The sequence below is a fragment of the Artibeus jamaicensis genome, unplaced genomic scaffold, assembly GCF_021234435.1.
Source record: "Artibeus jamaicensis isolate MK-2021 breed Jamaican fruit bat unplaced genomic scaffold, CSHL_Jam_final contig_444, whole genome shotgun sequence".
Lineage (NCBI taxonomy): Eukaryota > Metazoa > Chordata > Mammalia > Chiroptera > Phyllostomidae > Artibeus > Artibeus jamaicensis.
This window is the reverse complement of record NW_026521831.1, coordinates 2,899,662-2,924,636: the sequence shown is the minus strand read 5'-3', so window position 1 is coordinate 2,924,636 and position 24,975 is coordinate 2,899,662. Positions and strand designations below refer to the sequence as shown.

The 24,975-nt window shown below is 57.0% G+C and overlaps 1 long non-coding RNA gene across 2 annotated transcripts in view; it reads left to right on the top strand.

The window, feature by feature from the left end:
• Positions 1-9,547: 9,547 nt before the first annotated feature.
• Positions 9,548-24,975, top strand: part of LOC119037890 (uncharacterized) — a 36,694-nt gene continuing 21,266 nt past the window's right edge. Inside the window, exons 1-5 of one of the 2 annotated variants that reach the window (XR_008391797.1) lie at positions 9,548-9,641; positions 12,260-12,404; positions 12,599-13,321; positions 14,952-18,936; positions 19,027-19,181. This is a non-coding gene — a long non-coding RNA (uncharacterized LOC119037890). Of the gene's footprint in view, positions 9,642-12,259; positions 12,405-12,598; positions 18,937-19,026; positions 19,182-24,975 lie in introns of both variants that reach the window. The other variant, XR_008391796.1, reaches the window with a different exon arrangement.

Genomic DNA, 24,975 nt, shown 5'->3' with positions numbered 1-24,975 from the left:
GTGTCTTAATAAACAACTAACTAAACAAATAAATAAAATCTAAGAGAATGGGCGAGCACCCAGGGAGGCCAGCGCCTGTCACCCACGGGGTGAGACACGGCACACTCGAGGGCTATGTATCCCCCGCCCAGGTTCTATCTTCTGCTTTCTGCAGCTGGGTGTTCGCTGAGCCCGTGTTCTCTGGGGAGCACGACCTCAGGTCCTGAAGGAGCCCAGTGATGGGGTGTACTCTCATCTGAGACTGCAGCAGGGCTGAGGACGCCAGGAAGGGCTTCTCTCGGGACTGAGAGCCTGGCTTCCGGCCCCTCCCGTTGGTCTCCATTTCATCAGCCGTGGTCATTTCATCCCCAGTCATGCCGGTCAGCATGTCCTTCAGATAAGGCCCTGGGACAGGACAGTAGCAGCCCCCCCCCATTTCATGAGGATTCTCTTCCTCCGGGAAGCGCCTCCCCAGGGCGGGCTTGGAGTGGGCTCACCCCTCACTTGGACCCCTCTGCCCCTCGGTATCTTCCTCGCAGTCCCCCGGCCTCCTTTCCAGCCTGGTGGGACAGGCAGGTTATACACGGCCTGGTTACTTCCTGACCCCCAGTCCCCACCCTGTCCCCCAGCCCAGGTCCACTCAGGTTTCTCCAAATTCGGGCCCGATTGGGGCTGTGGCAGGCAGGCTCAGGTTGTGGCCTGGGTCCGCGCTGGCTGCTTGGGGTGCCTGTGAGGGCCCAGTGGGAGGCCCTGAGGCCGGGGGCTGGGATGGACGCTGCAGCCTTTCCGGGCGTTCAGGCTGGGCAGCCAGACAGTTTTGCTTGGATCTCTGGGGCGGCCACGTGGCCATACATTCAACGCTCTGAGATTCCTGTGCCCTGAGCCAGCAAGAAAGTGACTTACAGTCCAAAGCAGGATCTGATGGACTTGGGCTGTGGGAGGCCCCTCAGGGTAAACAGTGAGGTTTCTGGGAAACGTACCCAAGGCCAGACTGTCGGGAAGGGACGTGGACCCAGAATTCCTGATACTCAGAGCCTGTGGACAGAGGGGCCGCCCCCCCCCCCCGGCTGGCCCTTCTAGGTCAGTGATAATTCATGGCTTGTTGATCCCTCCCCCAGGGAGGTGGGGGGCCCCTCTCTGCTCTCAGGGCCTGGGCCCAGCTTGCTGTGTACCTCAGATGGGGCCCAGGCCGCCAGAGCCCCACCCGGTGCCGAAGGGGCGCAGCCTGCCCCCTGAACGCCCAGGGCCAGGGCGCTGGGCCTTCTGCTCCACATTTTACCTCTGACACCAGAGGCAATGTCGGCCCCAGGCTCTTGGTGTGTCTTTTCTTTCTTTTTCTTTATTGTTATTATTCATTTCTTTATAGACACTTTGTTTAGGTTTATGTTCCAGTAGATCTATTGTCATATTTTATTTTTTAAAAAGTTTTATATTAATTTCAGGTGTGTAGCACGGTGGTTTGATGTATGAATAACTTACAAAATCATGCCCTACGATTAGTCCAGTACCCACCCAACACCACGAGTGGCTATTGCAGTATCACTGACGACCAGGATATTCCCTGCCAGGAAGGGTTCCTTGAACTCACGGAATGAATGCCTGGATAAAACTATCTGGACTTCACTTTTTAAAGGTGACGAAGGCAGGCTAAAAGTGAAAGAGCTCAGCTGGTTTTTTGGGGAGGCCGCTGGTTTTGGGTGTGCCTGGCCTGGGGTGTCATCTGCTAGGGGACTGGCTCCCACCGCAGCTGGTGACCCTGGGGTGCTGCTGAGCAACGCAGGCAGCTTTTTGCCTTCCACAGTCTGCATCTGTCTCGCTTGGTGCTCAGAGCTAACCTGTGGCATGAGCACGGTTTTCACATTTTTGCATATTTTGGGGATGGAGGCTCAGTGGGGTGAAGAGGGCAGGACCCTCCTCCACGGGCAGGGGTCCCAGTGGCCCACTTGAAGCCCTCCAACCCCCAACAGTTCATGAAGACAGAGGTGTCTCCAGGTAGCGAGCCAGTGGGAACAGGCAGGCCCCGGAAAGGCGGCTTTGTTTGCTTTTCTTTATTATCAAAGCAGCAGGGCAGCTCCGTTTACCTAAAGGCAGGCGCCTTTAAGATCATCCTTTCTGCAAACACCTAAAGGGTATATTGAACATCTGAGCCCGTGTCTCCACGGAGGGCGAAGCGTTTGTGGAGCAAAAGCCTGAGCAAGCTGGTAGACCAGAGCCGGGTGCAGAGCACCGTGGTGACCTGTGGCATTCTGAAATGACCTATCGTGACCTGCAGTCACCCCCACTGGGCCAGGTGAAGTTACCCCCAGGTGGTGAAGTTACTGCCCAAAGGGGGAAACAAAGCTTTTGGGGGGCTGAGGCTGTAGATGCCTCTGCATCCTGGCTCTAGACATGGCACATGGCAGGGGCTGGCCTGGGGGGCGCCCAGCAACCCCTGAACCCCCGCCCCATCCTGGATCCTCTGGTCCTGGAGGCGCACCGCTCTCTTCTTCCAGGCCTGGAGCTGCTCCTCCTGGACCCAGAGACGGGCGGAGGCCCCTGCTCTGCGTGCCGGTCTAGGGTGGGCCCTCTCAGCTGCCTTCCCTGGGGGCAGTGCGGGTGCTGACTCTGTACTGAGCTTCTGTTGGGTACCCAGGCTCTGCTGCCATTTAATCGTCTCAACAACCCTGGGGTGCCGGTCACCACTGTTATCCCCGCCTTAGAGATGAAGAAACCGAGGTCCAGAGAGACATCGCTCGCTCACCCAAAGTCACGCGGCTAGTAAGTGGTGGTATCGGATTTGAGCGAGGATCTGAGCCTGCCTTCTCGCCCACCCACCTTGCTAGTGGCCTCCTGGCCAGGCTGCAGAGCGCGGTGCTCTACCTGCCAGGTACAGGACAACCCGGGAAGCGGGGGAGGAGGCAGGCCCAGTGTGCTGAAAATATTTGTATCTGGAAGAGCTGTTTTCCCACCGGGCTTGACAACTGTATCACAGACCCCAGACTCGGAGTCAGGAGGCCTGACCAAGGCAGAGAGCTGGCCCTTGTTGTTGGTGGGCACAGAGGGCACTGGGTGGGCTGCTGTGCTGGGGGCCCCCGAGGCTCAGCTAAGAGGCTTCGAGTGAGTGGCCTGGTTCTCTTTTCTCTGTGACCGGTGGCAGGGCCCTCCCGGGCCTGTCTGCCGGTCTGCAGGGTTCAGCAGTTTGGAGAGCGCGGCGTTCAAGGCCGCCCCGTACACCGGAGACAGGCGTTGGCATGTCGGCGGCAGAGCATCGGAGTGCCTTTGCTCTGCGACCTGGCAGTTGTATTCGATTTATGTGTTTTTTAAAACTACAAAAGAAACGAATGCTACTTATAAAAGAAATGCAGACGGTGTTGAAACCACGAGGGTCTCTTCACCCCCCCCCCCCCCCGTTTCATGCAGCTGGGACGCGTGGTGGAGGCAGCACAGGTTTTCTTTTGTTTTTGAAGATCAGATTGGCTTTATTATTGGGCAGCACCCTGTCTAGCAAGCAGAAGGGCCCTCCTGAGGGTTGTACAAAATAGAAGGGATTTATAAGAAGAAGGGGGGAGCAAGGGAGCTTTTAAAGGGACTTTTATTTTTATGCATTTTCTTTATTTTCTCTTGTTTTCAATTGCAGTCGACACTCGATGTTATTTTGTCTCTGTGTCAGGCGCGCAGCTTAAGAGTCAGGCACCCACACACTTTGCAAAGGGTCCCCCGATATTTCTAGTCCCCATCTGGCTCCCTCCACAGTTGCCACACTATTAGCGACAGTGTTCCCTGCGCCGTACTCCACGCCCCCGTACAGCGTGCGATTCCCTCCACCTGCTAATCTTCTTACTTGAAGGACGCATTTATCCCCATTCTAGAGATAATGAGAGTGAAGTTCAGGGAGGTGAAACAGCCAACCCGAAGCCACACAGGGAGCAAGTAGACTGGCGCCCGAACCCTCCACCACCGGGCAGGACTGCTGGTCGCCCCTAGAGCCTGGAAAGAAAGCCAGCAGCCTGCCTTGTGACTCCGTGAAGTCATCCTCTCCACTCAGGTGCCAGGAGTGATAGGTGTTACCAACTCAGGGCAGCACAGGCTGCTGCACACGGTGGCACCTCCCGCATGCCATGCTCTGCCCTGGTTGGTCTCTCATCTTCTTTCACACCCTGGATGGCACGCGGCGGTGGAAGGAACCATTTGGTCTCTCTGTGAATACACTCTGCGTCTCCCCCCAAACCTCTCACTTGCAGATGAGCTCTGGGCTGCATCTCAGGGACTTCGGGTTGATGAGAGAGGAGAGACGCGTGCCCCCGAAACCTGCACACTGCCTCTCTGTGCGTGGGACACCTAATCGTAGGGTCCCCGGGGTGCCCCTGTCTCTCTACTAGTGAGCTGGTGGGTCCTGGGTCGGCACTGACGGAGCCGTCCCCAGGCCTGGCCTAGGGAGGCTGGCTGTGGGCTCTGGAAGGATCCAGGCCTCGAATGTTTAAACTGAAAGCGTGCCCAGAACCGCCCCCCTCCCCTTTGCCGGGACGAAGACAGGCCCCTGCCGTCGTCCTCCCTGAAATCTAGTGCAAACAAATGTCCTCTTGGAACCTCTTGGGTGGGGTGGCAGTTTTTCAACTGTCAGCAATCTTTCAGATTTTTTTTTTTAAAAAGCAAACTTTCCAGTCCTGTTCTACCTGGAACATATTTTCTCCTCTAGGGCCCCTCCCCAGGCCTCTGCCGTTCTCTGTCAACACGGTAAAGCCAGCCCCCTCCCTAGCCGCAGGCAGTTGAATGAAGCAGTTCTTTGCTCCACCGAAGGAAATATTTCCATGGAGTTGGGCCAAGAAAACCCCTTGCTTGAATCCGGGGCTGGCCCACGCCCAAAGCTGGGGGGCCCTGTGAGGGCGGGGTGCTGCAACGTGGCCACATTTTCCTAGGATCAGGATGTGACTTCTTCTAGAAACCCTGCCTGTGGGCGTGGCCCGCCTCGCCAAGACCCCATTCTTGGCCGGCCTCGTCCCCTAGTAAATGGGTTTTTCTAGGCCCCTCCTGCAGGAATGAAACCAACAAAGTTCATTTTTTTGTTGTCATTGTTCCCAGCTTGGAATCGTTCGCCTCTGCACAGGTTCACGCGAGCCCTTCGCCGAGAGGCCCTGCGGGGCCGCGGGGCCGCCCCTGGGCTCCTTCGCGCCCCGAGCTTCAGCCTCTATCGGGGACTGTGCCTTGAGCTACTTAGGAGGGGCGTCCTGAGTCACTGGATTTTTATTTATTTAGAAAAATATTACATTTTTGAGGTCCCTAAGGAAGAGGCTCATATGGTCAGTGTTCTTGGATTGTTATATTTTAAAAAAATGTACATTATAAAACCAATATATGCCAGTGGAGAAATCCATAAAAGTAGAAGAAAAATGACCAGAATCTATTTGCCCTGAACAACTAATGGTTTTTAGAAGTATTGGGGTGTAATTTGGGGTGTTACCTCCCAGCTGTTTCTCACTGGCTCTAGTCACGACAAGTGTCCCTAAGGAGTCATGCTTACCCTTTCCCACACACTACGGACCCCAGAGTCAGGCGACATGAGTGCCACCTGGAAGCCCAGCAGTCTATCAGGAAGTGATCTTTGTCCTTGGCCTTTTGCAAAAGGCTGAATTTTATTTGTCTTTTAACATCTACAATTTGGCAAACTCCTCTATGCAAAGGTGGGGGCTGCCTCCAGACTGATTCCAGGCTTCAGAGGGAACAGAGTGCCCCCGATGTGGGGGGGGGGGCTGGGTAGGGGGAGCCCAGAAGCATGCAGGCAGCCACAGTTCTTGTCACTGTCCAACCCCAGGATCACGGGACCCTCAGAATATCCAACTGAAAGGTCTGTGGGTATGAGTCGAATTTGGATAAGTGAACAGCAGTAGAAGGTAAGCCCATCACACATGTCTTTAAATACCAAACTAAAGAGGTCAAACTGTATTTTGAAGGCAAATCAAGTTCCTGAAGGGCTCTGAGCCTTGGTGTGCGCTCTAGAAGGTCCTCTGTCAATTCTGGGACCCCAGAAGACGCCACTGTTGTTTGACACCCAGCCCAGTCCCTGAAAGGGGGCATAGAGATTAGAAAGCAGCAGGGTCAGCCTTACTTCTGCCATCCAGTGGGCCCAGGGAGATCTCTGGGGACCATGACAGTTTCGGTGGGGGGTACCTGGAAGTCGAGAAAGCCCGCACAGAGGCACAGGCAACCTACAGGATGCCATTTTGTGAAAGCTCTCAGTTTGGTTTTGAGGAGAGAGCACGTTGAGCTTGCGAGAGGGATAGAGGAGGACCTTGTCTTCATTTCCTGGCTGAATCTGAGGACGCTTGTCTGCCTGCCCGCAAGTATGTGCATGTGGATGGGAGACCGCTCACATGGCTTTTGAGGGCTCCCAAGTATGAATTTAAAAAAAGAAGAAAAATGTGTGCTTTGAATTAGATCTACGTGGAAAAAAGAAAAAAAAAAAAGCAGCGGGCTAAGCCATGAGTCTGGGACCCTGGCTTCCCTCCAGGCTCTTCAGGAGAGTTGGGTTTCAGCATGGACGGAGGAGAGAGCGGGCCGTTCCTCAACCTGGATTTCCTCGTCTGTTTTGCCCTGTCGATACGGATCTGAGCCCTCCAATGTCTTCTGCAGCCAGGAGAGCGAGGCCGATACCTCTTGGGTTGAGAGATGGTTGGGATCCAAAGATTGCCATAAATTGGCTCTTTCAAGCTATTTCTTCCATTGCTTTGGACCAATAAATATTTTAAAAGTTAGTTTCTGAGCTCCAGAAAAGCCAATGAAAACATTTAAACATATGGATTTTTTATTTATTATTTTTTTGGTATTGTGGTTAAACCACGCTCGGCAGGACTCGTTTACAGCAGCCTTTTCTTTTTCTGTTGGCCTTTTCTTTTTCTATCTTTTTCTTTCTTTCTTCCTTTTTTTGAGGAAGCCAGAAGGATACACATGTTGCCATGGAGTTCTGTTTAAAATAAAATACAATGGAAAGAAAAGCAGAGTGATGAAGTAACCACATGGGCTGCAGGGCACACCTGATACTAATTACTGTCATGCACAATGTTCTGGAAGACATTTGACTCGCCTGATGTATACATTCAAATCAAGCAAAGCAGGACTGCAAGGCTCCTCGGGGGCCATCTTGTCCAACTCTTTCCCTTTTCCAGATGAAGAAATAGGGCCCCGAGAGAAGGGCCTGGACCTCAGCCTCCCAGCTGGGAGGGGGCAGAGCTGGGATTCAAACCCACCACGCTTTTGTCAGAAACACATCATTTCCAGGGTCCTTTGCCCCGGCCTGTCAGTTAAGACCCTGAGAGAGAGGAGTGCGCTGTGCTGGGGGCCCCAGAGCAGCAGGCGGAGGAGCCAGGGAGTTCAGAAAAAAAGCAGAGAGGCTGACTTGGCACTGGGAGGCCCTGCTCCCCTCGTGGGGCCCAGCCTGGAAGAGAGAGATGCGCGTTGCATGTCTGGAGTTTCTCCTTCCACAGGGCCTCCCAGGGGCACCCCAACCAAGGCCAGGGGCTCCTCCCAGAGTGTCAACTCGTGATCTTTAGGACTGCAGAGCTGATGCCAGAAGGCACTGTGTTTAAGACAGACTCCAGGGTCCCCAAGTGCGTGACTAGTGACGCTCTCTGGTGTCTGCCTGGGCTCTCACGCAGGCCTCCCACGCAAGCAGGGCGAGTGGGAGCCCCCGTGACAATGCGCGCCCCTCGCCTCTGCCCCGGGAGGCTAGCAACCCGGCCTGCTGGTGTCTGATTGGTCGCGCGGGCTTGACGACAGGGGTTCCTGGCCACTGATTGGTTCCCACCAGCTCCGGCTGTTTCCTAGCTATTAATACCGTGGCTAATAAACGTTCTTCTGTTGACTGGGATGCTCGGAGCCATGATTCTTTGAAGCTTTCTTGACATCCTTCGTTGGTGTGGGCCTTTCGGCCTCGCATGTCCTGCTGGGGGGTGGGGGCTCGAGTCTCTGGGGTGCCTTGCATGCTCCCCAAGCTGTCAGTGGGGTGTTCGCAGTCTCCCTCACATTATCTGACATGTTAGGGGGCTCCCAGCCACAAGCCCCAAAGCCCACTTTGTCCTCATCTCCCCAGATGGGCTGTTCATCTACCAAGGAGCCCCCCGCCCAAGGTTCCGGGCCTCTTGCAGCCTGGTGGTCCACTTTCACCTCCCTGTCACTAGCAGTTGGCTTTACAAAGAGCCTTGTCCCTTCCATGCAGCCCCGAAGGGCCCCGTCTGGGTTTCCGCTCCCTCACTGGACAACTGGGCCCGGGGGGTGGGGGTGGGGGGCTCTCTGCGCAGCTGCTTTCCAGCCCCTTCAAGAAGGGCGGGGGCGCTGTTCTAGCTGGACAGCCCCGCGGGGCCCCTCGGCCTTTCCCCCTTTGGGACCCATCACTCATTCTTACCCCTCTTCTGTCACCAGGCGCTTCATCCTTGCCCTCCCGGCTGCCACCCACCTGTCACCCTAAGATAGACCCGCAGTTCCTTTCAGCAGCGTTTTGACCTTTGCGAGAGGACATTTGATTGACGGCCCTGCCCGCTTTGCCACTCCGTGCCCGGGGCTGAGCTGCCGAAGGCGCCACCTGTTCAGGATCGAATCCCCTGTGCCAAGTCCCGCGCGCGAGTTCGCGGGGCCACGCTCTGCCGCAACATGTGTCGCTGCCTGTCTCCCTGGGGTGGCGCGGGGAGGTGCTCGCGCGCGAGCGCGAGTGTGCGTGCGTGCGTGTGTGTGTGTGTGTGGTGGGCGGTTTTCAAAGTGTACGTGTGCGGAAATCACCTCAGTTGGGGGGGTACCCCATGCCTCTCCAGTTGGGACACGGACCTAGAAAAGTACTTTCCCTAGAGGGCCAGGGCTCACGCGTAGGTTCTTATTACTACCCCGTTAGGGGGTACTTCTGGTTACCGTGGAGGAAACGGACCCCCTCACAGGGGTGGGGACAGTGCAGAGTTCTGGGTACACAGGTTGTCAGCGGCAAAGCCAGCACTTAAAATCCGCCCCCCCTACCCCGCCCGCCCCAGTTGAAGGTGCTGTGCCGAGTATCCCGTGTCAAAGGTAACCAATCAGAAATGGATGGGTGGGCTAAAAGGGGGTGACAGCCGCCGACTGACATTTGGGTACCAGTCATGTTGCCCGTGGATTTTATTTTCCAGGACAACAAGCCGAAAGCATCATATTCTTTCCCTAAAACGCATCCCCTCACAGAGGTTCCGAAACAGCCAGGTGAGTGATCTGCCGCCCCTGGAGCCCAGCTTCACCCTTGGCCAGCCCGAGGGGGAAAAATCCCGGCCTCCACTCTCCCAGCAAATTGAGCCCACGAACCGCCTTGCTTGGGCGAGCGGGGCTCGTAGAGGGGAGAAAACACCAGCGAGCTCAGGGTGTTGGTCATGGCGGCGAGGGGCACTGCGGCAGAAATTTTTCCTCCCTTCTTTGCTGCAATCTGGGTGCGGCTGGAGCAATTTGTCATAGAATCTGGGGGGCTCATTTTTCCGGCCAATCACTTTTGGAGAAATGAGCGCATTGCAGCAGAATGCGCTGACGTCAGAGACCACCCCTTTCGCGCTTCTATATAAACCCCACCCAGCCAGCCCCTAGCGCAGACGGCGGAGAGCTGGATGGAGCGCGCCTTGGCTTGCTGGCCTTGGCCGCAGCTCCTCCGAAGAACCTGGGCGCCCACGCGAGAATCTCCCCATCAGGTAAGTGGTTGGCCATCCTTGGCAGGAAGGATGTGCAAAAACGAAGGTTACACCCGCGTCTGGGTTGGTCTCTGCCCTCCTGGACATGCCGGAGGACAGACGCCGGAACCTTCTCCCGAAGGTGGCCACTTCGCCTGGTCGCGAGCGTGAGCACGAAATACTGTCAGAAAGAAAAATCTCGAGGCACATTGTTTTTTTATTTTATTTTATTTTTTTGAGGAGGGGAGGAATCAGGGCCTCATTCTTGTCCAGCCCTTGAGGGTGGGCAGGGTCATGGGGGCTTAAATTAAGAGGAGCGGGAGGAATCAGATCAAGCCCGTGTCGGAATCCAATGTCCCGCTGTCACTGGGGTCCAAAACCTAGGTTTTCTGTGTTGAAGGAGCTACCCCTAGACTCACGAATGGTGGGAGATATGGCGGCGGATGCATTCTGTGTGCCCCACAGATTAGAGGGTAAAGCACCCGAAGAGAAGGGTCTCCTGGGTATATCGCCCTCCCCCCCCCCCCCCAGTGTGTGGCCAGCTTCTTGGTTGCCCGTGGGTGTGAGGAGTAGAGGTTCCTACCCATCAGGGATTCCCAGTGCAGGCGTACAGGGTTAGTGCAGAGCCGACTCCAGGCCAAAACTGAGTAAAATTTCTAACTGATACATGTTTTCACCCTGATAAACCTCCTTAACGGTGGAGAGAGATGGCGCTCAAGCGCAAACCTGCCAGAAAAGCCCCTAGGATCAGTTCTGTAGGAAGGGCGGCGGGAGGGGGGGTCAAGTAATTGGGGATACTGGCAGAGTAGAAGGAGGGGATGGCTTGGCGTGAAGAGTGGGCCATGTCCTTGAGTCTGGGAAACAAGAGGAAAGAGAAAAATACAGAGAAGAGGGCGTGTTGGGGGGGGGGGTCTGGGCGCTGGGAGCTGGGAATTGGAGGACGGGGGCTCCTTTCAGTATTGCATGGTGGTCTCTGGAAGATTCTGACGCGTTCTGGGCTTTCGATTTTTGATAGTCGCCTTTTGCTGTTTCCTTTGTCCCTGTCTAGCCCCCCCATGCCACCTCCTCCCCACTCAGGGCCGACGAGCTGTGTGTGTGTGTGTGGGGGGGCGCTAGCGGGTTGCTACGTGGCAGGTTTCTGGAATATTCTCTTGATGGCCGCCAGAGGGCGCTGATGGCACTGCGGAATTTTGGGGGGCGGGGTGGGGAGGGGAGGTGGCCTTTGTTCTTCTGCTAGAGGGGGTCAGGCTTGAGATTTACTGGAGAATTCTAGATCTGTTTACCTACGGGAGAAATGTTTTAAGATTCCTAGGCTCCTTGGGGAGTGGCCGCAGGGATCGCGCTGGGTAGCGACGCCGTGATCCGCAGTGGTCGTGACCATTAGAGGGTCGTGGAAGTGCGTGGCCGTGCATTAGTTTATTTCTGTTTTGTTTTTTCGGGGGGGTCTTAGGAAGGTGTGGTTCATTTGAGCAGGATGAAGAGGCCATAGATAGTTAATTAGACGCCCTCGTGCGGGGTCTTGGAATTCTTGCTGTGAAAAAGGGAGGTGAGATTGCGCGGGGGCGGGGCGGGGGGAACGGTGGTCTGATGACGTTAGGTGGTTTTGGCCGCTTTCACATTATTTTCTGGCGATACCGTATTTTATATCATGTGTCCAGAGACCACAGATATGAGTGAGAACGTTGTATCGAGAACTTGGTCTTTTTTATTTTAATTAATTTGTTTAATTGGATTTACTGAAGATCGAGGCCAAGCTTTCTGTATTTTTACTTATTAAAAGTGGAAAGACCCTTAGGGTGATTGTCTTCTTGTTATCTCTCAGGTGACCCCCACAGTTGTGGGGCTGCCGAAGTCCCTCTGGGCGTTTGCCTGCGGTTGCTGCCACAGGTGGCTTCTGGCTGGTGACGGTGGGCATGTGTTTTAGGGGACATAGTGGCATGTGTGTTGGGCTAAGGGTGGATTGTGCCCATCTTCCTAGTCTGAGACCTGTTGGGCTGCCCCCCCCCCCCCCGCCCATCCTCTGCCAGCTGTTGCTCCTGGCAGCTGCGGGCCAGGCGCGGGTGGGGCGCTAGACTCTTAAGGCGCGCGCGCTGGCGCGCGCCGCAGGTGGGTGTGCTCTTGGGCTCTGGGTGCTGACTGCGCCCCCTAGCGGTCTCTGCCTGCAAATGGTCTCAGCCCGCCAAACTGGGCTTGAGGTTGCGCATGCGCACATAGCTAACACTTGGGGCTTGTCAATCAAGTCCTCCTTACCCCCTCCCACTTCTCTCCCTCCTCCCCTTTCACTTCTCTCCCTCCTCCCCTCCCACTTCTACTCTCCCTCCTCCCCCTCCCATTTCTCCTCTCCCTCTAACCCCTCCCATTTCTCTTCTTGCCCCCTCCCCTCCTGTTTCCCTCATCCCTCCTCCCCCCTCCTCTTTCTCGCATTCCTTCCTCCCTCCTCTCCCTTTGCTCCTCCCTCCATACCCCTCCCTTCTCCCTCCACACCCCTCCCTCCTCCCTCCTAACCCCTCCCCCTCCTTCCCATTCCCATTCCCCCCCTCCTTTCCCTTTGACTGCCCCCTCCCTCCCTCTGCTTTTCCTGCGCTGGCCGGTAGAGGTCCTCAGGACGGTTTCTAATCTGGCCCCCTCCCCTGCCACAGGTTGTCTCTTCAGGGATGACATCATCATTCACCTCCTTGCCTTCGAGAACCACCTGTTGATGCCCAACCCCGCTGATGCCCAGCGCCGCTGCCGAGGTGCTTGCTGCTCATCTCCACCTTACCGTACGCACCCCTCCTGGAGGCGGTGAGTGTATGGCTTGGCGGCTAGGTTCCCCCACTGCCGCCTTCCTCCCCCGCCCCTCCCCAAGCCCATTAGTATTTAAAGGACAACTTTAAATGGTAACTAATTAGTTTTAGTTGTAATGAACTCATTTAAAGTTTAATTCATACCTAGATTGGGACTTTTAAGTGGGCCCTCTAACCTTGGCTCCATTGCAGAGGACACGGGAGTGCCGATTCCTGGGTTCCCACCAGCATCCCAAGCAGCCCCTGGCAGAGACCCCCCTCTCTGGATCAGGATGACGGAAGCTGAAGAGGACCAGACCCGACCAGCCAGCTGCTCCTCTTGACAAAAGGCTAAAACCAATGCCCTAGTGAGGGGGCATTGGCTGCTGCCCCCGACCTTTGCTGTGCTTGTGCCTCTTGCTTTGACTACTTTCCTGTAAGTCTCTGCTTGTGTTAACGTGCCAGCGACCTGGAGTGTTTCCCTCCCCAAGAAGGGGTCAGTCTTCCTCAGCTGACCCTGTTGTTGCCCACACGATGTCCTGAATGGAGGGATCCCTCTGGGGACTTCTCAGGAGGGGGACCTGGGCCGAGGGCTCCACCAGCATCTCTCTGGCAATTCCAAGGCCCGCGTGGGCTTCTGGAATGAGCATGAGCCCTGACGCCGTGGGCATCCCCGCCTCTTTGGGGACCTCCCTCCCCGTCCTTTCTGGGGAGTGGCGATGAGAAGAGCAGCCTCCCAGGGTTGTTGTGAGTATCCAGTGAGCTCAAGTAGCCGGGGCGGCAGGGCTGGGCATCCAGGAGGCGGCCGACAGATGTTTGTTGAAGGCTCAGTAGGTAGGTCAGTCCATCCCCATGTGTCTCACTTGTCTTAACGGCCTCTTATTTATTCTCCCACAGCGCTTCGACAGCCCCTTCCATGGGGCTCTCCTTGCACAGGTAGGGGCGCCGCCAAGAAGGGTGATGGGCTGACTTGAATAGGAACGTGAATCACGCATGCGGTCATTTCCAGAGCGCTTTCTATGTTGTTCGAATACGTTATTTCGGTGTCAAACACACATGTGACGAGGCAGCCTCCCAGACGAGAATGAGCTCTGCATTGACAAGTCATTTTAAAGAGGCGGGTGGGGACTGAGCACCCATCCTATGGGACAGCGTTTATTCACATTTGCAGTGAGGGCGCTGAGGCTGGAGGAATGTAAGTATTTTGTTGCATTGCTGGCAAGACAAGGGGTTGGAGTTGGACCCTGGGTGACGTTGGAGCTGCCCATTAACCCCCCCTGGCCCACAGTTAAGGCCGAGAGCTTTTGATTTCCAATCAAGCACCCGACAGTGGGACAGTGTATTTGAACTCCTCACTGCCCAGGGTGGTCTTGGGGGTCTGGGTGGCCCCAATGTCGCTCCCATGTGCTGGCTGTACCTCTCAATAATCGTGTGACCTTACACAAGTTGCTTAACTCCTCCAGGTCTCAGTTCCTTTCATGGTCTAAATGAGGATTAAAAAAAACAAAACAAAACAAAACAAAAAACCCACCCGCCTTTAGCTCCCCCACAGGGTGCCTTTGAGGACCAAACGATGGAACGACTATGAAAGTGCTTTGTAAATTGCTGTGGAAATTGCAGGGTCCTTCACAGGCCGAGCTTGTCCCTCATCATTTGCATGCCCAGCCCTGTTCTCTCTCGTCATAATTGGGCCAGCACCCAGTAGGTGCTGTGAGTGTTTGTGCTCAATAAAGGAATTTCAAAATGAATAAAAACAGAATTAATCCAACAAACCTTTTCTGGAAAACCGACAATATGCCCAGCACACCAGGCCTGGTATGTGATACAAAGATGATGCAAACAGTCTCTTGGAAGCTAATTGGGACCCTCCTTTGACCGGCGCTTTTTTTTCGTCCCCTTTTAAGCTAACCAGTTTTGTCCAGACAAGACAAAACAACTCAGGCCCCTTTGAGAAGCCCAGCTTGGCGTGGACAATGGCTCCCGGGCCTCTGAAAGGGCCTGATTGGATTATATGGCAAATGAAGGTGGAAGGGTGACTTGGAAGGTGACGAATGAAGTGGGCGGAGACCTGCTTTGAGTTAATCCAGGCTATTAGGCGGGAACCTTTTGTCTTCCAGAGGCTGGCAGAGCTTTTACCAGCACTCTTTACGTCCTGCATGTAAGGACGCATAATTCATGGTCAGTGAAATCCAGGCCCCGGTGAGACCGGAGTGGGCCGGAAAACCTGGCTGCCCACTACCGGCGAGTAATTACAGCGAACGTTTGCGTCTCCTTTCGCTCTCAGCAAAGGCCGTTTTGCAGCTGGCAATTCATTGGAACCTCACAACTCCCTGTCCCAACCTGGGGCTGGCCTGCCTCCTCCCGAGGGCACAGCGCCGTCAAGCGGCCCTTCAGATCGGGGTCTCCTGGCACATTCGCACCCCCATTGAAAAGGAAGCGGTGTCGCCCCTCCGGCCACCAGTCAGACCCCCTGGTTTCCTAACTGTTCTCTCCACAGCCTGAGCCCCCCGGGCTCCTCCTGTCTTCTCCTTTCTGGCCACTACCGTCTCTCTCTTTCCTTTCGCAGCCAAGCTTCTCCAAAGGCCTGTCTCCACTTGCTGTCTTCCTTCCTCACCTCCATTTCCTCTTCAACCCACTGCTTCCTGCCCTCTCTGCTCCGGCGAGCGGCTCTTACTAAGGTAATGACTTTTCTGTAGCTTAAACCCGGACACCTTTCTGGCTCAGGGACACACGGACACTTGGACACATTCCTGGTCTTCCTCTCACGCAGCTCGGGGGGGGGGGGCCTGGCCCACATCTGTGGACACGCCCTCCCTGTAGATGTCGCCGGGACACCTGCTCCCGGCGCCCCTAGTTCTTAGCTTCCCCTCAGGACCTTGCATGTCCAGAGCTCCCAGCTTCTGGAACTTGCCTCTTGCCGGCGTGCCCCAGACTGGAGCCCTGGCCAGCCCACCTAGTGTGAGGGCCCTGGGCTCAGTTTTTCCAAGCCACCTGTTCTCCGTTGTGAAATTGAGTTAATAATGTAGCTTGGCAAGTCAGGTGGGATTATCTTGCAGGTAAGAACCAGACACTGTTGGAGGGGCTTGAAATAAGGTCATTAAAGTATTTGTGAGAAAATATAATTAGAGTGGCCATCAGATATTCTTACAGGTTAAGTTCCCACGGGAGGACCACAGAGAGAAGAAAGAAGTGGAGAAGGGAGGGGGCGGGCGGCGGGGGGAGATAAAGGAGAAAAGAATGAGAGAGGGCACTAAAGGCAATAGAGTAGGGAAGGGAGACTCAGAGAATATTAACGACTACCGAAAACACATCCAGAGAAAGGTTTCCTCTAGTGTCAGGTTGGGCTAAAATAAACAGGAAAAAGGTTTTAAATTAATTATCCTAGTGACAAATCCCAGGAAGCTTTCAAATCAAATTGCCCCGAGTTGGGGGGGGGGTTATAACTGCTATCAAGTTTAACCTCTTTACCTCTTTCACCCCGACAAGACCCTTGGCCCTTGGCTGGTGATTAAATCCCGAAGGTGCTTGAAGTCTTTCAAAGAATGAATGGCCACCAGAAAGAGCCCGCTCCCTCCCCCCAGCTGCGTTTTTCACTTTTCTTCCACTTTCCGCCCTTTTCCCTTAATGAACACAGGGCTGGGCTTGGGCCTCGTCAAGGAAGAGGCTGCAGACGTTAATGAGGTAGCTGCTGGATTCCAGGATTCCTCTTGTAAGGAGCCTTCTTTGTCTGCGAAGGAAAAAAACACTGATTATCATAATGAGGCAGAGTGGCGTCTGCAGGGCAGGGGCCACGGTCCTGAGCCCACACTTGTGATCTCGGGCCGGGGCCCAGGTTCCCTTTGCTCCTCATTGAAGGCCCGGGGAGCGGGGTTGAAAGTGGAAGGCTGCTGCGGGGGTGGGGCTGCTTGGCAGAAAGTGCCTTTGTTGGGCCCACAGGCAGATGCACTGGGCAGAGGCGCCATCTCCGTGTGGGGCTCGTCATCCCAGAGCCCAGGACAACGGGGTGTGCGGGTCCAAGCCCAGCATGCACCTGACTTGTCTCAGGACCCACTGGACACTTACAAACAAGCTCACCAAAGGTAGACAGGTGCCAGGTCACAGGGGTAGCACCCGTGGGATTACCGCAGAGGCACAAGATGCCCGATCCAGGTCAGGAGGTGATGGAGTATCAGCACCCCTCAGTGTGGAAGGGTGCAGCTGAGGGCTCACTTGGGGGTCCCACGGACCTAGCAGAGTGAGGTTCAGCTCCCGTTTGGGCCGGCGGGTGTGCCTCTAGCCTGGAACTTGCCCTCGTGTGTCCCAGTTCCGGACATTTCTCACCCGAGGCAGATGAGTCGATTAAGTGCCAGGCTTTAAGCAGACTTGCAGCCAAACGGGAAAGGGAAAACAAAGCTAAGCAAGGTGGTTGGAGCAAGAAAACCAGTCGTAGGAAGCTCACGGGCCTCCCTTAACTTCTCTGCCTGCTGGAGGTGTGGGTCAGAGCTCTGGCCTCGCCCCTGTGAGCGAAAGTTGCTCTCTGGCTCCCCAATAAAAACATGGAGGGACTTACACCTTCTGGAGGCGTCGCCCAGACTAGGGGGCTGGAGAAGGAAATAATAGAGCCGTTTCTGGTGTTTTTACATGATAGGATGCATTTTAGAAAAAAAAAGTAACTCCTAGGTCCCTTCTCCCCACACATCCCGGTAAGGAACATGCAAGCCCCAGGCCATGCAGACCCAGCAGTGAGGCACCTGTGAGGGTGGGAGGCTCGAGCTGGCGGGACCTTGGCAGTTTGCGCGCTTTCCTCGAGCCCCAACAGCCTGGCTCCCGCCCTCTCTGCCTGGGTTTCTGGACGAGAGTCGTCCATCTTTAGCTTTTCTGAGTTCGCCAGCAAAGGGGTCTGAGCCCAAGGCTGCCTTGAGTGTGGGCGTGGCATCCATGCGTGTGCCTGTGTGCAGGGGACCCCTGTGTCCCACTCTTCCGGGCCAGAGGACCTGGAGGGCGTCCTGTGCTGGCCCCAGAACCCCCAGGGCCCACTGGTCTCAACATGCATCACTAAGTCAGCCTCCAAGGCCTGGCCGTGAGCTCTGGTTTTTCGCTGTGACTGTTCCTGCTGTTCCTGCCTCTGTCCTCCACACCCCCTGCTCTCTTCCCTTCCCCTTCCATCACCCCTTCCTAATCCGGTGTTCTGGGGGTGCCCTAGGTCAGCCCATACCTTCTTTGGGTGTCCCAGCACCAGCTTGGCACCACGTGGGGTTCAGTAAGAGTATGTGGGATGTCTGTTTGGACAGATGAGTCAATGAAGGACCTGGACTTACACTCAGGCTGCTAGAGGGGATGCTCCGGGTTAGAGGCAGGTCAGAGGGGTGGGGGATGGTGGATTTCTGGGTAGGGAGGAGTGGGTGTTGCCCCTCCTGAGCCCCATTGGAGCGGGGTCTTGCCAGTCTCGCCCCTTCATTCACTCGTGCGTCCATCCCGTCATTCAACAGTTGATCCTTACTGAGCAAGCCCACCGCCCGGCCCCGGGCTGGACCCCTGCCACGCTAGCCTGTCCCTTGATAGCCTCTGCCCCCGGGAGGATGGGCCGGGGGGTTGCACCTGCTGAGGACAGCCCTGCTGTCCCAGCACTGGAGCAGTGAGTGACTCCTGCTCCGTAGCGGCAGGCCAGAGGGTGCAAGGTGGCTGGGGACTTGTGGCACAGCCAGCCCCTGCTGCCCGCCCTGCGTCCCACACTCAGCCTGTAGCTGAATGCTGGCTCTTCGGGACCCGAACAGTGGTGTGTGTCCCCGTGGGCTCTGGCCACACAGGTCTCCCTCTTGAGGTGGGGTCTGTGACCTGGACCCCTCCCTCCATGATAACCTTCCTCCTTTTTGGGCAAAACCCAGCGCCTTTGACCTCTAGCAAAAGATGGTGGCGGGAACCTCCAGGAAGCTCTGCAGCTGCGCCCCAGCTGCCTACCTGTCTGCTCTGCCCGGGGCCCCTCCATGGGCCCCCACAGTCTGGGTGGGTTGCCCTCTGGACCCCTGCTTGCCTCAGTCTCTTGCTCAGCCTGACCCACTGCCCTTCCTCTGTGCCCAGGTCATCCTGCTCATGACCCTCTGGGCCCTGCTGCCCAGCCCTCTGTCTCACAGGGCAGTTTGCTGTACCGAGTCCACACCTGTGTCACCTGGCCCCGCCTGCTGCTTCAGCCACCTTTCACCTTCTTGCCTCTGGCCCTAAGTACCCCCCACCCCTGCCAGCCCAAGGAGCCGCCCCTCCGCCCCCGTCCCCCAGTGCTCCTGGGGTGCCCACAGGTCTCCAGTGTCCGAGGGACAGTCCCATGCTGGTCAGCCACCTCTCCCCACTGTCCTGGAATGCCTCTTCCCACTGGCCTGGGTTCCCGGGGTCTGAGGGCCCTGTGCCTGCCCTTCTCCCACAGACCCCTGTTGTCCTGCCACGCAGGTGTTCCCGCAGCCCACCCTGTCCCCGCTCGCCCTGGGCTCTGCCCACCCCAGGCCACCCCAAGCCTCAAGCTTTTCCCGTCACTGCTCATCCCCATGAGCCACCTCCCCACACCGAGAACCAGACCCCAGGTGAGGCTGGGCTTTGGGCCCTTCCTTGGAAAGTGTGGCTTTTCTGGGCTGTGGGCATTGCCGTGTTCTGACTTTCTGCCCCTCCCCAAGGTTGACCCTCAGCTGGGTCGGCTGAAGAACCGGATGGAAGAGGCAGAAGAGTCCCCGAGGACCCCCGCCCTGGACCCCTGCCCTGGACCGAGCCCTCCTTCCAGATGGCCACCTGGCTTCTCCTGACTGGCCTGCCGCCTTCCTCCTGGTTTGGGGTGAGTTTCTTGCTTTTCCTGGAATAGCAACACTTCACTAGTTTCAGCACACACCTCTGTTCACAAACTCACACACTAGAGCTGGCAGGGCCGCCGCCTTCCACTCCAGCCTGGGGGCCCGGGGGTCTGGAAGCTTCCCGGAGCCCCGACCCTGGCCTCTCGGAGCCTGCGCGCCTGGGGCCCACCCTGGTGGACGGCATGCTGTGGGCCCCGCACGGTAAGTGAGGAGCTTCCACCTCTGGGCCTAGAGAACTGCCCTGGGCTAGGCACATAGTAGGTCCTCCACAAAGCTTTGCTGAGCACGTTCTGCGATAGAAACAGTGCATTTGCTCTTACGCACCCTCCGCTCCAGAGACGGGGCTGTAAGAATCCTCGTCTGTTCGTAGCTAGAAAAACGCTTCTCCCCCCAGCTGGGGTGACGCCAGCCCACGAGAGAATGCTGGCTTCTCTCGCACGAGGCTTTGCTGGCGTCCTTTAATCAAATGGTGGTTTCTGAGTGAGTTCTTCTGGCCTCCCTTCCTCCCCTCTGCAGTGGCAGTGAGACGGGAATGTTTTGTTTGTTTACACAAAATCCGTAACCGTAGGGAAGAGGAGGAAGAAAGTGGGACCCCCGCCACACCCTCAGTCCGGGCCGCGTCATCTGTTTATCTGCACCCTTATTTGGGGTGCGTTCGTGCCGCCCTGGGCGCTCAGGCCTAAGCCCAGGTTTGCCTCCAGGCCCAGGGGGTCGAGCTGGGTGTCCTGGGAGGTCCCACGCAGTGCCATTGGCCATGTGGCAGCTAAGCAAGGCAACAGTAAGAGAGGAGGAGGCCACATGGTGGGCATCTTCCCTTCAGGGGTCCCCCAGGCTGAGCCTCGTAGGGGTTTTCAGAGGCGGCAGCCCCACCTCCTGCACTGGCATGGAAGCGGGGTGCGGGTGTGACTTCTGAATAAAACTCATCAGTGTAGGTAGCGAGGGGCCGAGGGATCCAGGCCTTGGGGGCTCTTGTCTGCTTGTTCTGTCCCCCCAGGGGAGCCCCGCAGACTGTAGAGAGGTGGGGAGTGTGTGCCCAGGGCTAAGCTCGGGGGGGTACTGGGAAGACCGTGCCCTGTGACATTTACTCCTCAGCTGGCATTTGCCAAGCTGCCTGCAAACACAGTGACGCGGACGAGCAGCCTGGTCGGGAGCTTTACACCAAGCAGCGTGCGGGACCCCCGGGGCTTGTGGCCAGAGCGCTTCCCGGAAAGATATGTGGAGCTAGTCTGAGCCAGCGGTCCCGGGACTCTGGGCACTTCATTAGGGGCCTCTCGGCACTCCCTCAGGGCGGGCCGAGCCGAGGGGCAGAGCCAGGTGGGGGTAGGTGCCCAGCCGGCACCTTGCTCCGACCCATCACCCTGCTCAGCAGCTGGGTTGGCCCGGCCAGGCTTCATGTGCATTGGTGGATGTCCAGTGTCAGGCCAGCACGCACTTGGGGTTTTGTGTGGCATAAGCATAAAGTATGTAAAAATAGAGCAGGTCCTGGATTGTTACCGGAGTTGAAACATAGCATCCTAAATCAGCTCTGCAGCCCAGCCATCCCAGGAGCTGCAGAGAAGCCATTATTCAGCGTCTCCGGCCATCTCGTCTCTACTAAGCACCTCCCCAGAGCTAGTTTTTAGCAGGACGCGTGTGGACGGGCATGGAGATTGGGGCAGAGGCGATGGGCCAGCCCTGCCCTCCTGTCCTGCCTCTGCCGCCGAGTGGAGTGTCACAGCCTCCATCCGTGCTCATGAAAAGGGAGATGGTGCCCCTCTCGCACCCCCCCGTTGTCCCACCTGCAGGGTTCCTCAGGGGGCTGATGGCAGCCTCCAGGCTCCCTGACCTTGGGCCTCCTGCCTGGTGACTCCAACCCCAAATGTTTGTCCAAGCACCTGTCTGGAAGCCATGCCAAAGCCTGGCAGGACTAGGGTGACAGGATGGGTGCGTGTGTTCCTGATTCACTCATTTGCATAAAGCGACGTGAGTGTGTTTCTATACGCAATCTGACTTTCGGAAAGAAAAGAAGAATCTGCTTGTCCTTAATGAGCTTGCTAATGAATTTTTCCTTGGAAAGAGGAGGCCAGCTTTACAAAGAATTGGCACAAATCAAGGTCCCACGGGGTGAAAGGGCAGTGGCCACTGCAGAAACCGGCCTCGTCAGCTGAAGGCCACCGGTTTGCTTTCTAGAAGACTGGGGTTCAGCATGTCGTCGCCAAGCCCCTGGAACTGGATGCCCTTCCCCTCTGCTCCTTTGAGCCCTGGCCCCTCCCACGCACAGGAAAAGGGAGTGTGTCCCTGGTGTGAACAGATGGAGCATTCTGGAGAAGAGTTTATCTCTCTAGATGAGGCCGTCTCAAGTTTGGGGTTCCCAGTTGGAAAGAGGTGAAAGTCTGGGTGTAAGGCAGGAGGGAGGGAAGTCTGAGGGAAGGGGGTGGCAGGGGCAGGTGCCCCGTCCTGAGCGTGGACTGAGCCTCCATTTCAGGGCCCGGACACCACGGCGGGGAGAGGGGTCCCGAGTTCATTTGGGTCCAGTAGGAGTGGAGGGACCCCCTGCCTCTGCCCAGGCGCCCGGCAGGTGCGCCTCTGAGGTTCCCGGACATCCTGGAATTTCTTGTGCTTTCCGGGGATTAGACCCTGGGTCTCGTGTTCCCGCCTTCAGAAGAAAACCGATCGCCCCAGCCATTGTTTTGGGAACTAAGTGTGATTAGGAAGTCTCCAGGCACATCTGTAATTGTCTTCTCAGCTCCCTTCCCCTTTAAGACCTTGGTGGTCGTGGGGCCCAGTGAGCGGAGCAGGTGCTGGGTGGCTGAGGCTGGGGTGGGCCCCAACTTGGGGGGATGTGTGTGAGAGAGGAGTTAATTAAGGGAGAGGACGGCTGAGGGTGTAGTCATGACTGTCTTAATTGCTCTCCAATTTCTTTGGGCTCAGAAAAAAATCCAGATGGAGGCTTCTTAAGTCCTCCGCCCTGGGGTCGGGGCAAAGGAGGACTCCCCACCACCTTTCCCCTGGCTTCTCTCTGCGCCGTGAATAGGGTCTTTGGCAGGGGCTTAAGGAGGAGACTCTTAGCCTGGGAGCTCCCAGGGCCTGTTCAGATGGGAACAAAGGCGTGGGCAGAAAGGAATGTGGGGGAGCCCCCGTGGGGGACAGCCACCTGGGGATAATTGGGAGGGCTGAGTGCAGACCCGTTTTCCCAGGTCTCTGAATGCATTCTTTCAATAGAAGGTGCCTTTTCTTCAGATGAAAAGAAGCAAACCTCAATTACCTTCCCCTGAGAAGGAGGGTGTGGGAGTGTGTGTGTGTCCCCCGTGGGGGCCCCTTGCCCTTGTGTGTGCCTTCGGAGGCCAGACGAGGGGCTGCACAATGGCACGCTTCCCCGGCCGCCCCGGCAGCATGGCCCTGGCCGAGCTCCTACGCCCGGTTCGAGGACTTTCGCTGTGCGAGTTTCTCAGGAGGAAGGAGTCGTGGCTGTGCCTGTAAACAAGAACGTGGTCAAACCGGGCCTGACGCCCGGGAGACAGCCGAGGACACCCAGCGGGGCCAAGGGACAGAGCCCAGGATGGGAAGCTGGGGAAGGAGCTCTGTCAGCGGCCAGAGGCCGACCGCACGTCTGTGCTGGCCACCAGGGCTGCAGCTGCGTGGCTCCTGCTGCCTTTTCGGCCCTCTTTTGGGGGCCACCTTGTGGGTGGAGAGAGTCGTTCCCACCAGGCTGAGAAGTTGAGGCCCAGGGCTCCACAGGGGCATCCTGAGCAAGGGGACCCATTGAGCCGAAGGGAGGACAGTTAGTGCCACCGCTGCCCACACCACCCCCAGGGCCTGGGAGCCAGCACCTGATGCTTGTCTGAGAGGAGGGAGGCCCCAGACTCAGTCCCGCCCCGTGTCTCAGCTAGCACCAGCTTCCAGGCCCCACTCCTTCCGTCTGTGAAATGGGTACAGTAGCCTGTTGGGCCTGTCTATTGCCTAAGGCAGGAGGAGGCGAGGTGTCCCTGCTGGAAAGGCCAGGGCCCCATTTCTCCACAGGGGGGCGACACAGGTCCCAAGTGTCCAGGTTGGGCCCCCACTAGTCTTCTGGCTGGGCTTTGGGGTGAAGGACTTAACCACTTGCTACTTGGGACCCGGGGTCAGGTAGCAGCCCCCGAAGCCTTCTATATGTCTGGTCACAGCCCATGCACAGCACCAACGCTGGGTGACCTTGGCCCCTGTCTCCAGCCCCCAGGGCCTCTGTTTTCCCATCTGTAGAGTGGAGCAGTGCCATGTCACTGCAGTTGGAGGGCCTTAAGAGCTTTGGGCTCCTCTCGGCAGCCTTAGTGGGCACCTGTGGCCTGTTTGTGTGTTCGCTGGGTCTTCAGAGTTAGGGGCTGGGATCCTTGGTCTCCAGCTTTCCCGGGATGTCTACTGTAGAGACGAGGGCACCGAGCCCAACGTGGGGGGCCTGGCTGCACAGCTGGCTGTGGTGTGGGGTCACGGTGGTGAGCGGGCCCCTGGTCAGCCTTGCAAATGCTGCTTGTCATAGTGCTGGCTCTCTGCAGGGCTCCACGGGGCAGTTTGGTGCCAGGACTGTGTGTTTTGGAGCATTTCTCCGAATGCATGGGCCACCGGCCATGCCTGGAAAGCCTCTCTGGGCTGCGGAGCGGTCACTGTGTAATGAGACTGGCCCATGGCTGCCGTCCCAGGAGGGCGTGTCCGGCTGCACCCTTCCCTGTGGCTCACCCTGTGCCTTTAGGTCACAAGACACTTGGCACTGCCACCGGTGGTGCCCTGGCCCGCTCAGCTGAGGACTTCCTGAAAAAGTCATCGCAGCTGCAGCTTCTGGAAAACCGTCCGTGACTGGACTCGAGCCGGTGTGCCCGTGGCAGCCCTGTCTCTGCTGCCTCTCCGTGCTTCCCTGTGCAGTGACACAGAGGGCCCAGCCCCTCGGCCAGGCCCACGCTGTGTCACTGCCTGGGAGTGGGGGGGCGCCCGTGTGGGGTGACCTTGGTCACTCCAATACCTGTGAGCTGAATCGAGGGACCAAAAACCTTGCCAGCCTCACTCAGACCAGCAGCCTGCCTTTCCCAGGCCGCCTCGGCCATTCTCTCCGTTACCAGGGCCCCCGCCCCCACACAGACCCTGGTTCTCTCTAACTGCCCACCCCTGAAGCAGAGAGGGAGATTCCAGGAAGAGGCGTATGTAAACAGCCTCTGCAGCACAGCCAACTGGAATCAGACGGCGAGGGGGGGGGGGTGGCGGCAAGGCAGAGGGGACAGGATTTCAAAAGATGTTCCAATTACCTCTCCCATTTTCATAAATAAGCCCGTAATGCCCAGGCCCCCCCCCCCCCGTCTTCACAAAGGGACAGGAAATTAGCTGTGCAAAGACCACACGTTGGTTGGGGAGGCCCTAACAGGGTGGTTTTCACCCAACAGGTAGGAAGCAGGCGAGGCTGATTGTTTGCGTAAACTGCAGGCTCTCTTTCTGGAAATGATCATTTTATTAGAAATGGTCATTTCGCGTCTTTACCGCCATAAATGTCCACAGTTACTCATACCAAAGAAGGGTCTGATCAACGAGGCTTTGTTTGCCTCTAGAAAAGAGGGAGTTTAGTTTAAGCTAGAATGTTCCAACCCCACCCGGGGAGGATGGGGTGGCTGGGCCCACCAGCGCTTCCTGCGTGGATGGGGAGCTCAGTGGGCATGCGTCTCCGAGGTCTCGGAGCGTGTGTGTGTGGCCGTTGCTCGTCTGGACCCTGAAGGGAGGCCTCATGTTTCCCGTTGGTCCCAAACGGGGTCTCCTCTCTGCCACTTCCTTGACATTTGCTAA